This window comes from Rhincodon typus, chromosome 21 (genome assembly GCF_021869965.1).
Source record: "Rhincodon typus isolate 14 chromosome 21, sRhiTyp1.1, whole genome shotgun sequence".
In the NCBI taxonomy this organism is placed as follows: Eukaryota; Metazoa; Chordata; class Chondrichthyes; order Orectolobiformes; family Rhincodontidae; genus Rhincodon; species Rhincodon typus.
In genome coordinates, this window is record NC_063352.1 from 42,198,148 (window position 1) to 42,213,412 (window position 15,265).

Genomic DNA, 15,265 nt, shown 5'->3' on the forward strand with positions numbered 1-15,265 from the left:
ACTGTCAGGGTTTTCTGGGATTCGCACTGCCCCCACCATATTTAAAGCCCGACTGTGCAACAGATCAGCAATCACTACCAGTCATGAATAACCATTCACAGTGCATGGAGGGCACCAAGCAAGTACAGCTTCTGAGGGCGTATAGGTGGCGTGGTTGACATTGTGATGTAAAGTGTGTCATTTATATACATATTTCAATATCATTTATTTTGGGATTTAGATCTAAGCTAGTGCCATGTGGGTTTTGGTCTGTGTGCATTAAGGGGTTTAATGAACAGATTCTCATTTCTAGAGCCATGGTTTTATTTTAGAAGACAGCATGAGAGAGAAACTTCCTGGAGTACTCGTGGGAATTTGTTTGCATTTGTAAAGTTTTATTAGCAAATAATGTAAGTACTGAAGAGCATTACAGATTTACAAGAAGGGTCCCAGGAACGGGAAACTTAAGTTATTAGGATAGATTGAAGAAATTGGGACTGTTCTCCTTGGAGAGAAGGCTGAGAGGAGATTTGTTAGAGGTTTTCAAAATCATGAGTGGGCTGGATAGAGTAGATAGGGAGAAGTTGTTGCCTCTCATAAAGGGAAAAATGAGAGGGCACAGATTTAAAGTGATGTGTAAATGAAACAAGGTGATGTGAGAAAAAACTTTTTCACACAGTGAGACATTAGGGTATGGAATCCACTGCCTGGAAATGTGGTGGAGGCAGGTTCTATTGAGGAATTAAAGGGTGTGTTGGATGATCATTTTGGATAGAAATAGTGTGCAAGCATATGGGGAGATTGGCATTATGTAATAGAACTGCTTAAAACACGATAGGCCAAATGGTCTCCTGCACCATAATGATTTGACAGCTTCCATCAGAATGATCAGTAATTTTTGTTTCACTTAAGGGAAACTTGAAATGCTTGGAAAGCTTTTTGGTTTCAGTTCACAGATGTTCTGGCTGAAGCTAGATGAAAAGTTTCTCCTTGAGAAAGGAGTTAGTTTAGAGAAAAAATAGGGAAACAGGTTACCCCGGTGCAAAGATTTTAGTTTGAATGTTCCAGAGCGGATGTGTTTGTTTAGAACTCTGAATGGGTTAATTAAAGCTGAGAAAATCTAAGCTCTATTGTGTGAATTCTGAAGGAAGATACTACCAGACTCTAAAGACCAGGAATGGAAAGCATCAGTCAAATCAAACTTAAGGTTGTAACAGAGAAGGTACTGTCTGTGCTTTGGGCACTTTGATCAGTTTATGTATTAAAAACACTTTACTCGAGTGGTCTTGTTGATGAGGCAGACAAAAAGACACAGAAGTTGGTTTTATTCACAAAATATTTCTCATTAAAATCACCATGTGAGCATTTCCCAAATTCCCACAATATTTACTGTTTATCTAGCTCTCTCCGTCTGAGAAAGAGTATTACCCAAAATGATCCACGTGTTTGAGCCGGGCCGTTGGGATCTCCTTCTCGATGATGAAGGGCTGGCTCTCTTCCATGAAGGTGGATGTCACATTTCAGGGTAGATCTCTCTCTCTCCTCCAACAAGTGGTCAAAGTTCTGCTGATTGGCCACTTTGAGTCTTCATTGAGGAGGTGTGTCCATGTGTGTTCTTATCCTCCCTCACCCCGACCTTCCTGGAGGTGCTGTGGTCTTTGGCAAATGGGGCCATGAGCTGGGTGCAAAGCATCCAATGGGGTTGAGCCAAGTCCTTTCAAAACTCCCCCAGTACACAACCCTGGAGCTAGTTGTAACTGCTTCTCCCTGAACTTTTGTAAGCTCTTTGACTTTGGTTTCCACTGTTCTCTGCCACTCAAAGCTGCTGGCAGCTGTTTAATTTCGTTTGGCCAATTTTCTGTCAGGCCCGATTTTGCTGGCTGTAGGTCAATTTAGAATGTCCAATTTTGCCGCCCAAACCCTTCTCCCACAGAGGGAATTCTCCGTGGTGTTTGAGTATTGTAAATGGATGCTCTTGTGATACATTGTATATTGTATTTTTTCTATTCTATTTCATCTTTTGCATCAATAATAAACTTCTGCTTTATTGGTAAAACCAACTGTACAGCATTGTGTGCCTGTGTTTCAGTGAAAGGCCACCACGTTACATAAAAAAAAGGTCTATCAAGCCAGATTTCTGTCTGTGATCTGACTTGTCCAGTAAAAATAAACAACCAAGATCATAGCAATTGGGGCACTTTGTAGGATTTGAATTAATTGAGCTGAAGAGGATTTGTGACTGTCCCTCCATGTGGCACAGCCTGACAGTAGTATTGCAATGTAAGGTAATGTTATGCTTCAAACTGCAACATTGAAAGAGAGATCGCAGATTTGGAGACTGGGAATATTCAGCCCTTGAGCTGGTATTGCACACAAGGGAAGGGAATGTTAACCTTACTGTAACGAGCCCTCCTCACCTTGGGGCATAACCAGTTGAGGATCCTTGCCAGTGACCTGTTGTAACAGATAGTCACCCTGATAATGAAAACCTTTATATGGAAATAATCTGAAACTGGGTCTTAAATATTTCAGTTGATGGGGCTGTAAAAGTTTGTTCCATTGTGAGATTGTCGTTGGCAAGAAAGATTGTTGATACACTGTCATGGAAACAAATGGTCTCTGTAGTTTGTGTGGGTGTTTAAGTAGTGTCTTGTCATTGCCGAGAACCAACTAATTACAGGGATGAAATAAATCACAAACTCGTCACTATGAAATGCCAGAATAGGGCATTGAAACCCCTCTGGACTGTAGTAAGACCAAAGACCAAGGGCGTTGAGGAATTCCATAGTTCTGAGTTGCTGGGAAAGAATGATTGAAATGTGCAATCAATTTAGATTTCAACAAGTGGAGGAGGGAACTATTAGAATAGCTGATTTAGCATTATATAGAACAAAAAAGTTCAGGACAGTAATTGTGGCATTAACAAAATAGTGAGTTTAAGAGGTGTATGTAAATACAGTAACAGCTAAATTGAGTATTGTATAAAGTTGCTTTTAACTCTGATGTTTACAATTTACTGGTTAAATTTTTGTCTTATTCAATTTTCCGTGTTGTGCAAAAATTTCCCAGACATTTTGCAGTTATTAGGCATAATATAGACTGGGCATCGGTGTAAAATGAGTGATTCTGAATCAGCAGCACATTCTACATCAGTATCAATTTTCATTCCCATTGACTTCAATGACTGCATTGCCTTGACCCTTTGAGATGTATCTGATTGAGGTGACTATTTAAGTCTCAATCTAACTCAACAGTTCTGGTTAAAATTTAGCAGGAGTTAATGAAGATTGCCCTCTCACATTGCTCCTTTTAAAGCAAACTGTACTGTTGGAGAATAGTAACAGGTACACATGGACATAAATATGAGGGTGAGAAGAATACAAAACTTAAAATGTTTTTGACGAATGATACAGAAAATTAACAAGTGTCATTCAGGTAAGAATGTTACCTTGGAAATTTAACTAAAAAGATGAACATCTGTGTGTAACTTAACCAAATCGTTATATGCCTTCTCTCCCTCTGCACCTTTGGTTTTCTCTTTTTCAACAGCGTTTCAAAATGTCCCAGTCTTTTTTTCAATTTATTATGATCTTTAATAAATATAATGCCTCCAACATTTGTTTTTTTTTAACTTTACTTCACTAAGCTCTGTTAAATATTTATAGGTTTGTAAAAATGAGGTGAGCAGCATGATGTCCTCTCCACTTTATAGCTGTGCCTGAAAATAGTGATATTCCAAACTTAAATTCACTTCATCCAGAAATATTTTCTATTAAAATACCAGGACTCCGTTTTACCAGAGCTAGAATATGGCTGTTTTCTGCACTGAAGTTCTCCCTCACAATAATTCAAACTCCAGTCTAGTTCTCTTAATTAATAGCAGTTGTCATGGATACCCAAACATTGCTGCATCAAATGCAGAGGCAACCTTTTCCTTGAACCATTTCTCAACAGCTAAAGAAGGGAAACACAGTGAGCGAAGCAACTGGGCACTTGTGGTAAGTATCTGGCGATTAGGGCAGGAACAAAAGAAATAATGCTGTCAAAATGAAGTGGATCTATAAAATAGATTTAGTTGATCATGATTCTTGTAAAGACCAAATACTGTCATCATTGCAACTGATCCGAAAACTGCTAGTCAAAACCTTCTGTAATGCTGCTTATTTCAACCAAGAGATCAACCAGGTTTCACATAGATTTTACAGAGCCACATCAATCATCGTGGCTATAACGTTGGTAAAGGTCAGCAGGAATAGGTGGATTGGGAGTGGGCAAGAAAGCAAAGACGTCAAACATGGCCCCAAAGCTCTATTTCCAGTGTTGGGGAATTGAGAATCTTTGATTTATTACTATAATAATATAATAAAGTGTCATGAGGTATCACAGGAGGGGCCATGAAGGTTAATTTAGATGTGATTGTTTAAAACAAATGCAAAAGATTTGTTAAGCAGCTTTACATAAAGGCAGCCTTCAATTCTGATAGCAATGATTTTTGAGTTGTCCTTTCTCCTCAATATGTCTGACTTTTCTTTCTAATTTTGTCAGACTTTTTTTTTCAAATTTCAGGTTGTTGAAAATGTTTAAGAAAATTTCCTTCCAGCAGAACCCAGTTACTTTGTTTCTGGCACTTGAAATTACTCTTTATGGTAAGTTATAGAAAAACAATCCCGAACACTGAACACTGCTGAATTTTAGTCTGTGCTTGTTTTCTTGAAAAGAAATACCTACAAAATCAACAACTTCACACAAAGGGTATTGGGAACCTGGAACTCTCTCTGCCAATGGGCTATATGCGCAGGGTTAATTGAAGTTCAAGACTGAGACCAATAAGTTCTTTATTAGGTGAGGGTCTTAGGTACCAAAGGATTATGGAGTTAAACTAAGTGGAATTAATCTGACTTATAAGAGGTAGATATAGGAGCAGAAGTAGGCCATTCAGCCAATTGACTGAATGATGAAACAGACTCAAGGGTTGAATGGCCTATTCCAGTTTCCAAAGAAAATACTGCTAATGCTGAACATCTGAAATAAAAACAGAATGTTCTGGAAACACCCAGTAGATTTCTTACAGAGAAAGAAACTTTAAAGTTTTCAGTAGAAACTGCCCTTCAGAACTGAAATCGCACTTGACTTGAAGCATTGGGCTTCATGTTACGTACCCCCCACCACTCCCCCACACCCACCCCCACCAACATGAATGTTTGAAGATGGGATGAACTCACAAAATGCAGTGAGTGAACTTTCCATTGGACCCAACCACCCCCTGACCTGTCTTCCATTTTACACAAGTAGGGGAATCTAATTACTTGGCTCCATTCTTAAGTGCCACATTCTGCCTCTTTTACCAACAGCAGCAGGAGGCTCAGACTGGATAGCTAGCCTTGATGGAGTTTGGCAAGGTAACAGGACCTCATTGGAGGCAACCCCCAACGGTCACACCCCACTGTAACCCTGGCCCTAACCTCTCAAATCCAATTCCCCTTCCCCACCCCTTATTTCCTTCGCTATGGTCTGACAGTTTGGTCTGCATCAATGCACTGAACCTAACTAGAAGTCTGGGCTCCTTAACATCCTCTTCCTCAGTCCCGGCAGAAACACTTCCTCTATATCAATTCTATCAAGATCCTTAAAATGTTGAAATACTAATATTAGGTCGGCCCTCAACATTTTCTATCATGAACCCATGAATCAGGAGCAGGAGTAGATCATTCAGCCCTTCAAGCCTGCTTGCCATTCAATAAGACCATGATTGCAACCTCAAATCCACATTCCCACATAACTTGATAACCTTTCAATCCTTTGCTCAACAAGAATCTAACTACCTCTGCCTTCAATATATTCAAGTTCTCTGCTTCCATCATCTTTTCAGAGAGAGATCCAAAAACTCTCAATACTCTAAGTGAAAAGAATTTGCCTAATCTCTGTATGAAATGGGCAACTCTTGATAATAAGACAAACTATTGAGTAATGCCTAGGGATTAATTCCTCAAAGATCCTTTTAGATGCTCCGAGAAGGACTGGGTAAGATATGAATGTGGCTTTCCTCTCTCTCCATTAACTCAAAGGAGAGATAGTTGCTCTTTCAGTGTATCAGCACCAACACTGTTCTTGTTTACAATTGACAAGTTCCTTTTTACATATTTGCTACCGTCACTTTGTCACAAGCAGCTGCATATGAAGGGCCCATGTTTGTTTGAAACGTGCCAGCTGCAGTTAGGATGTAAGATTAAGTTGTGAATTGCATTATCTGCAGCAGATTTGCAGCCAGGTGCTAAAGTTTCTATTCATTTTGATAACCAGCAGAAAGTATTCAAAGAACAAGCTTATGGATACATTTGGTGCAGTTTTGAATAAAATGTACTGATACATTGCTAACAGGCACACGTTTGATCATAACTATGTTTTTTTTATTTTACATTTTCAGGATTCTGCAGTTCCCAAAACCGTAAGCTACATTTCCTCCTAAATGAGTGTATAACTGCATGTAATCAGTATATTTCTCATACTTTAACCAAAGCTATTTAATCATTTGATAGTCCTAAGTATCGCTGAAAAAGGACAATTATATCAAAACTTCTCATCATGCACTCACCAGGATAACTCAAGAAATATTAAATTAAGGGGATAGCCAACATTATACTAGATGAGAAGTGGATTTTGATTGGTGGAGGTTTTTCTATGGAGACTGCGCCAGTTATTGATGAATGGCAGTTAACTTCCGGGTATTGTTTACACTTTAAACCTGGCATTTCTGATTCTGATAGGTGAGGGCATCACACTGACAGATGAGCCAGCGAATGGCTGTCACCAATTTTGTTGACTTGAAATAGGTGCAGATCATATAAATGTTCTTTCTGACTGCAAATAACATGCCCTGTGTATTAAAATATAAAACTTCCTGTACACATAAGTGCACCACAGTGTAAACCCAACCCTACATTGAGGTCAGTGTAATTCTTCACACATTCCATCTATCAAATGTTACCCAATTGCATTATCACATTTAATGCTGCACACTATGTTATGTGTATGACAAGTGTGAGCTGGTTTTATTTGGTCAGTGCCATGCTTGTTATGAACAGCCGAACAAGAATATGCTGCTGGATTTGTTCTGCCATTCCTCAGAACTTGTGGCCCATATATCAGGCATCACACTAGCACTGAAATTCATATACACTCTCATTCCCCGTGCCCTTTTACAATGGCTTTTGGAGTTTAGGATTTTTATAAAGAACAAAATGACACACACACACAGGCTTTGTTTTTTATTGAAATAAATCTCCTGATGACCTGATACAAAAGCTCTAAATTGGTACCATCTATCATTCAGTAGAGCCCATCTTATTTCACAGACCCCCAACTACACTTCCCTACAAACCACTAACACCCCCCAGAGTCTGTTTTGGACCCATTGTCCCCTTCCCTTGTTTCGGACACTACGTGCCTCCACAGGACACCTCCCCACCCCGTTTCCCCATTCTTCACTTGTTTCCCACTTTTCCTATTCCAGACCCAATGTCCCCTTACCCCAGTCTCAATCCAATCTGCCTGCCCAACCCTGGCACGGACCTGCCATCCCCCACTTCCACTGCTGTAGACCAATCCCTTCTGTCCTCCAGACTTGTACAGCCTGTTGCCCCTCTCCAGAATTTCAGCTGCCCCTTATTCTGCTCTGGGCTCAATTTGCCTCACCCCGCAATAGCACCCCCTTCTTCCCCTCTGTCCTGATCTGCCTCCCCCTCTCCAGGCCCTGCCCCAAGTGCCCTGACCACAAACACTTGACTCTTGCCAACTTGCCATCCATTTACTGGTCACACTCTTGGATTGAACCAGACTTAGCATCCTACAAAATCCTGAGCTTAACATCTAACTATGAAACTTTTTAATTGAAAAAGACAATCTGTATCCACTTCCAGAACATTTCTTATGTCCACCCGTTCATCAGCTCATCTGCTGTTGAAACACGCAATTGTCTCTTCCAAACTTAACAATTAGAAATGTAGAAAATAATAAATCAATAAGAGTATATTTTTAAAAAGTAGAAATTCCAATACACACATATCTGTCCCACATCAGGCCTCATTCATCCATCACTCCCTGACTGTCAATCCGTGACTGGCTGCTGGACCCCCACAACTTCAATTTAAAATTCTCACTTTCATATTTAATTTTCCAATGTCTCTACCCTTCACTATCTCTGGAAGCTCCTCTAGCCCACAGACCGCCTAGAGTTCAGTGTTCTTCTGGTTCTGGCGCCTCCTGCATTGCGCCTCACTTCATACCTTTGTAATGCTTCACATGCTTTCAGCTGCACACTCTATATTCAATACTGAAATTCCCTCTATAAATCTCTCCATCCAAAATACTACACACAATTTTAGGGACATCAACTCAGGAAGGATATATGTTGGGAAAGAAGTGTCATACAGGTTCACCAGGATGAAAGCCTTACTTTATGGTGATAGGTCTCTGAAACTCAGCTTGAATTATCTTGAGTTTAGGGCTGATTTAATCGAATGATTAAAAACAATAAAGAAATTAATGACGTAAGTAGGGACAAACTAGTTCAAACATAAAGAGACAGTTTAAAATCAGAACTAGATCATTTAAAAAGTGAATATAGGAAGCACATATACAATTTCACTGTAAAATTCCCTGCCCAAAATCCTGAGGATGTTGGATTATCAAAACTTTCAAGATGACAATTAAAACAGATGTTTTAATTCAGTATCAAGAAAATATGAAACAAACAACATGAGATAGAGATTATCTATTTATTGTAATTTTGTGCACTTTACTACATCTGTCTTTGTAGAAATAATTTCTGCATTCTCTTTCTTTTCAGCACCTGGCACAGATATTGATCTCATACCTACAGATTATAGATTTACAGTAAGAATCCTCAAGTACCTCTTCTCCTTTTGCTCAGGGCCAAGTAACGCTAAGTGAAATAAAAAGATATCAAGTTTGTTTAGTCCATACCACCTTGAAATGTATCATTATAATTTCACATGGGGAAAAGATAATCTTACTGACAAATATCTGAAAGAAGGAATGTGCACCACCTCAGGATGTCCCAAGCCATTTTTTTGTTGAAATGCAACCAGTTGCTGTTGTAACATGGGGAAGCACAACAGTCAATTTGAATACAGAACAGTCTTCCAAGCAGTAAGGAGATAAGTGATCAGATAATTGGTTTCAGTGATGTTGTTTCAGGAATACATACTGGTTGGGACACCAAGAGAATGCTTTAATGAATAATGACTGGGAAAATGGAGTCAAAAACCTGAGAGTTATTCATGAATCAGTTGAATGAGGGTAGTCTAAATATTTGTAACAGATGGCTGTATCCATACAGTATACTTAAAATCCAAGGTTGCCATCACTAACATACCGTGCTTCCTTTACCTTTAATTTTTAATGCTCCCAATAAAAACAGTCACATTGCTTACCCCTTAGCTCTCAGGAGCTAGGATTGACATAATCAGTCAAGGTGAGGAACCACATCTTACAAAAATTCTAGATAGGATGCTCCAAATTGTCAAACTCCTGGTGAGGAGGGATGAACAGGGTCCTCTTTTATATTCACCCACTCCCTCAGTTGGTCACAACAATGTTAATTTTTAAAGGATTCTTTCTTTTGTGGATGCTTGTCTCCCAGACAAAGTGAACTTATACTTTAAAAGGAGCCAATTTTACAGTGCTTTCTTGAGCTAAATGAGTGACTTAATTAATTATTAAACATAAGAAGAATAAAGAAGGAAACATATACACAGAACAGAAATGAGAGACATGTTCAAAAAAGTAAAAAACTTTAACAGACTTATGGATCAGTCTCTGAGTTTCATAATGAGAAGACGATGAGATGTCGCAACCATTACATTGGGTGATACAAATACCGCTGATGTTGGTAGGTGAGCAGGTCAGCTGAAAGGCCTTCGTCCTGTTTCCTTTTGAATGCAGTCTCACTTGCTTTCTGACTTCAAGCAGAGATAGAGACTTCCTCTCTTTTTCCTTGCAGTGCAAGGATGACTAGTGGTTTTCTCAGCTGTAACTCTCAGAGCAGACACCTTCACAAACTTGAAACTGCAGACAAGGGTTGAAATTGACTTTTAACCACGCTTCTTGTGTACACTTGAAAGAAGAATATAAAAACGTGCATGTCACCCAGACTGCTCTTTTCTCAAATCATGCTCACTGCCTGTGAGATTACAGGAGACTACCAATTTCAGTTTAGTTTGCAGTGTGTTTCTCCTGGTGAATTCCTTCTTTTCCTCGAAGCTTCCTTGACACCCAACAGGTGGTACACCATGGACTTTCTCAAACAAAAACAGAACTTACTGGAGATGCTCAGCAGGTCTGGCAGCATCTGTGAAGAGAAATCAGAGTTAATGTTTCGGGTCCAGTGACCCTTCCTTGGAACTCCGTTAGTAGACACAGGCATAAGATATGGCTTATGGAGGGAAATCATATTAGGATCCAGGTCAATGAGGAGAGGGATCAAGACTAACAGTGGTGAGAGGAATGGTTACACTTGTTGAGTCAAAAGGTATAGGTGATGCAACTGGGTGATGATAGAAGGCACAGAATTGGGTTTTGCATCTGACACACACAATTCTCCATGGCTCACTGAAAACACACATCTGGTTACAAGTATGTTCGATCAAAGCGGGAGGAGGGTCACTTTGGGTGGAGTTCATGTTGTGTATAATTGGCAATTAAAAGATTCCCTACTAATAGGCTGTGTGGATTTGGTGAGAACCCTATGCTAAGAGCCCCCCAAGATTATAGCAGCCCTCAATTTCTACACCAGTGGTAGTTTCAAATAACAGCCAACAGACTATCACACAAGGGAGTATAAATCCTAAATTACCTTATTTCATCATGCAGATGAGGTTATCACCATCAATGAAGACAGCAGTCTGCCAGTTCAGTCCACATTCAGTGTCATCGCTGGGTTTCCACAAGTTCAAAGATCATTCACTCTACTCATGTTCCTATAAAAGTTCTCTGGGAACACCGAGCTGCATTTGTAAATCATAAAGGGTTTCATTCCATCGATGCACAACTGGTGTACCACAGGAAAAGAATAGGTCTGTGCTCATTTCCCAGGGACTTGTCATGACACAAGCACCTTGTGCAACTCATTGCTCTTAGGGCTTTTTGAAGCCCCAGCCCAGATTGCTGGATGGATCTCCAGTGACAAGGCTCATGTCCTGCATACATAGCTTTGTCACCAATGAGGCATCTCCAGGGCGATGCATGTCCGAAGCATTGCAATCAAGCTTATGCCTGCAACACAGCCATCATAGAACGAGAAAGTTTGTCATGAAACCAAATGAGCTTTACATGGATACCAGGGCCAACCTGATCCACACAACGTTTGCAGCAAGATAAATCATCTGCATGACCATTGCTCCATCACCTTCCTGGGATGTAAAACCAGCCCTGCTATCCACCCAAATTAAACCTAACCTGCTTCCTCTACCACCTATAATACTATGGAGAACAGAGCTTGACATAGACAAGTGCAAGTAAGTGCTTATACGACAATACCTTAGGATCATGCAAGTCTCCATGTTACATGCCTGCCTTATCCAGACTACCATTGTTCAATTGCTTTCAAGATATTTTCTAAATCTGCCTGTTCCAACATGTTAATACACACCTCTAGAGCAGGTGGGACTTGAACATGGGCCTTCTGCCTCAGAGGTATGGACATTACCAATGGACCACAAAAGTGCTCTCAACTGCTTTGAATGCAACTACAGCTGTCTCATTTACGATTGCTGAGGTGTGAATCAGCCAACATGCTGCAAAATGGATGGATGGGGAGCAGTTGTGCCTGCATTTAGATCCTTGCTCCACAGAATGATTATCACAGAAGTACCAGTTCTATAAACATTCAATAGAGTGCACAAGAATGCAACACATCTCATTCAGAATTGCTGTCTGTCTCCCTATGTCCTCTCTAACCATCACATTGAGAAATATGGGACTGCCATGACCGTTACATCTGGTATTATGACAGGCCACACCAAATCTTAATTAATCAAAATGGTTATAGTAAATGAAATATGTCATGTCTATGTTTATAAGTGCAAACAATGTGGTAAAATCATCCAAGTCATGTTTGCTGTCAGAATTTTAAAAGTTTACTTTGTCTTCTGCCACATAAAGGCACTATCCTGATCTATTATGATCCATTAGCAGCTGAGGTAGGGCAAACTGCTTACAGTTATTCCCTCTTGGATGACAGTGGCGGGCATCCTCTGGAGGCATGAAGTCTTAAGGACTCCAGCCAATTCGGCTTCTCCTGCAGTATTGCAGAGTCATCTCCTCAACATCACTTGTAGGAGCAGCAATGGAGGATGAGAAGAAACTGCTCATTCCGGGGGTATCCTTAGAGGATTGCTCCTCCATCTAGGTGCACGAATGCACCTCTCTCAGCTGGAGAAGGTCCAGTGCCTTGGCACCCTCTCTCCCCAGCCACTGCTGTGCTGAGCCCATGGCTAGAGTGATGAAATGCAGGTCAGAGTGCTATCTCTCCAAGAGAAAGCCATGCAATCAAATGCCTGGAACACAGCCCAACCCATGGCATGCATGGACTCCTTACCTATGTGAAGCTGTATGTTACCTTTGCCATATTTTCCCCACGCCCCGTTGAACGTTGTGGCCATGACTAGATTCCCATCATAAGCCTGGGACATTAGAAGAGGAAAAGAGGGCTGTGTCAAAATCCTGGGATTCCCTCCCTTACAGCATTGTGGGTCAACCCACAGCATATGGAATGCAATGGCTCAAGAAGGCAGCTCACCGCCACCTTCTCTACGGCAACTGCAGACAATAAATAAATGCTGGCCAATCAGCGATGCCCACGTCCCACGCATGAATAAAACAGAACTAAAAACCTTGCAGACCCATAGCTACTAGCCAAATTTCTTTAGCTGCTGGAGGGATAATGGAGGTTAAATTGTATTTAACTCAATTAATTTTGAAGGATAATTTCCTCATTATTTGTTCAATTAGACTGTAATGAATAATCATTTTAGAAATTGTAGTCACTACAGCACAAGGCCTATGTTTGCTTGTGCTTCAGTTGGATTCGTTCTCTGTATTCTTAACCCCTTATCCTGTCCCTGTGTTAGTTAAGTCTTTATTTTCAAATAATGATGTAATTCCCTATTTTGTCAAATATTCAATCTGAAACATGATGAGGAGCAAATGTCGTACTGATGATATCGTGAAGGAACTTAAATTTCTCCACAACTTGCAGGGAACTACAACCTCTGTACTAAGGACTGCAACCTCCTGCTACTCATGCAATGACACGGAGGACTGTGCTGAGTATCAGCTTGCCAACTACACAACAGAAAAATGTGAAGATCCCAATGCTGGCTGCTGGGTATGTCTGTGATTATATTCACCCTGTTTTTATCCCAAATGCCAAATATCTATCTTCTGTGTAATAAAGTCTAATGCCTTAGACCTGTTGCTGCAAACCAATCTCAACAGAATTCAAGAGGGTGAATTAGTATAGCTCTTTTTTTCACACCAATGGTCTACTCCACAATACTTTATTAGCATACTAATTTAAGTAATAGCATGGCAGACCATGTGCAGTATGGTAACAATGCAAATGTCTGCTAACTGTGGTGAGTTCACAATCTCATGCAGTTGTTAGAAAAATCTGCAGGGATGAAGGACGGAAGTAACTGACATCTTGGGATAGTTTGGGTTGCTCATCCCTGAAAGATCAAATTTAAATTCATCTGCTCACTGAAGATTAATTAATAGAAAAAGCAGAGATACAAATCCTAAATCTAAGCATTGACTGAATAGAAATTGTACTCAACAACTTCCTGTGCTGAGGTCAAAAGTAATTAAACACAACATGTTTCCAACTAAGGTCATTTGAAATTTGAAGTTTTTTTCACTTCGTTTGGCTGCTGTGTAACTGTTCAGCTTATGTTTAATTATGCTGGTGGTATGCCAGATCCTCAGCTTTTGAACCCTTACCTTCTTCACCCTGATGAAGATTATAGTATTATTTAAAGAGGAATAAGCCAATATAGCCCATTAGACCTGTTCTGCCAACATCCAATGAAACCTGCACAATTTGATATAACAAGTTTTTCCCTATGTCCCTTGAGTGGCTCGAAGGGAAACTTGCACCAGGTGGAATATCCATCTCTTTCTAGATGGTATTGGTCACAGGTTTGGAATGTGCTATCTAAGGAGCCATGGTGAATTTCTGCATCATCTTGTAGATGGTACACACTGTTGCTAGTGATTAGCGATGATAGAGGTAGTGATTGTGGATGTGGTGCCAGCAATCAGGCTGTTTGTCCTAGATGGTGTCAAGCTTCTTGCATGCTGTTGGAGCTACATACATCCAGGCAAGTGGGGAGTATTCCATCACATTCCTGACTTGTGCCTTGGGGAATCAGGAGGTGAGTTATTCACTGCAGGATTTCTAACCTATGAACTGCTCTTGTAGCCACAGTTTTTAATAGGCTAGTTCAGTTCGGTTTCTGGTCAGTGGTAATGACCAGGGTTTTTACAGTAAGGAATTCAGCAATGGTAATGCCATAAATGTTACTTACCACTTGTCAGCCATAGTTAGATATTGTCCAGGTCTTGCTGCATGTGGACACAGATGCTTTAGTATTGAAGGAGTTGTGAATGGTGCTGAACATTGTTCGATGATGATTGCACCTTCCCAACTTCTGACCTTATAATGGAGGAAAGCCTCTTAATGAAGCAGTTGAAATTATTTGGGCCTGTAACACTTCCTTCAGGAACTCCTGCAAAGATGTTGTCGAGTTTAGATGACTGACCTCCAACAAGAACAATCATCTTCCTTTGTGCCAGGTATGACTCCAACCAGAGATAGTAGGAACTGCAGATGCTGGAGAATCCGAGACAACAAGGTGCAGGGCTGGATGAACACAGCAGACCAAGCAGCATCATAGGAGCAGAGAGGCTGACGTTTCGGGCCTGGACGCTTCATCAGAAAAGGGGGAGGGGAAGGGGGTTTTGAAATAAATAGGGAGAGAGTGGGAGGCGGATAGAAGAGGGATAGAGGAGAGGATAGGTGGAGAGGAAACAAACAGGTCGAAGAGGCGGGGATGGAGCCAGTAAAGGTGAGTGTAGGTAGGGAGTTAGGAAGGGGATAGGTCAGTCCAGGGAGGACGGACAGGTCAAGGGGGCGGGATGAGGTTGGTCGGTAGGAGATAGAGGTGCGGCTTGAGGTGGGAGGAGGGGATAGGTGGGAGGAAGAACA

General features: G+C 40.7%; 2 long non-coding RNA genes across 2 annotated transcripts in view; one reads left to right on the forward strand and one right to left on the reverse strand.

Moving 5' to 3' along the window:
• The first annotated feature begins 3,935 nt into the window (after window positions 1-3,935).
• On the forward strand, window positions 3,936-6,424 carry LOC109910466. The gene is made up of 3 exons (XR_002257881.2): window positions 3,936-3,977; window positions 4,546-4,625; window positions 6,404-6,424. It is a non-coding gene; the product is annotated as an uncharacterized LOC109910466 (long non-coding RNA).
• Window positions 6,425-8,739: 2,315 nt separating this feature from the next.
• Window positions 8,740-15,265, reverse strand: part of LOC125485650 — a 22,417-nt gene continuing 15,891 nt past the window's right edge. The window contains exons 2-3 of the long non-coding RNA XR_007264359.1: window positions 14,586-14,786; window positions 8,740-10,348 (exon numbers count right to left, since the gene is read on the reverse strand). This is a non-coding gene — a long non-coding RNA (uncharacterized LOC125485650). The remainder of the gene's footprint in view (window positions 10,349-14,585; window positions 14,787-15,265) is intronic.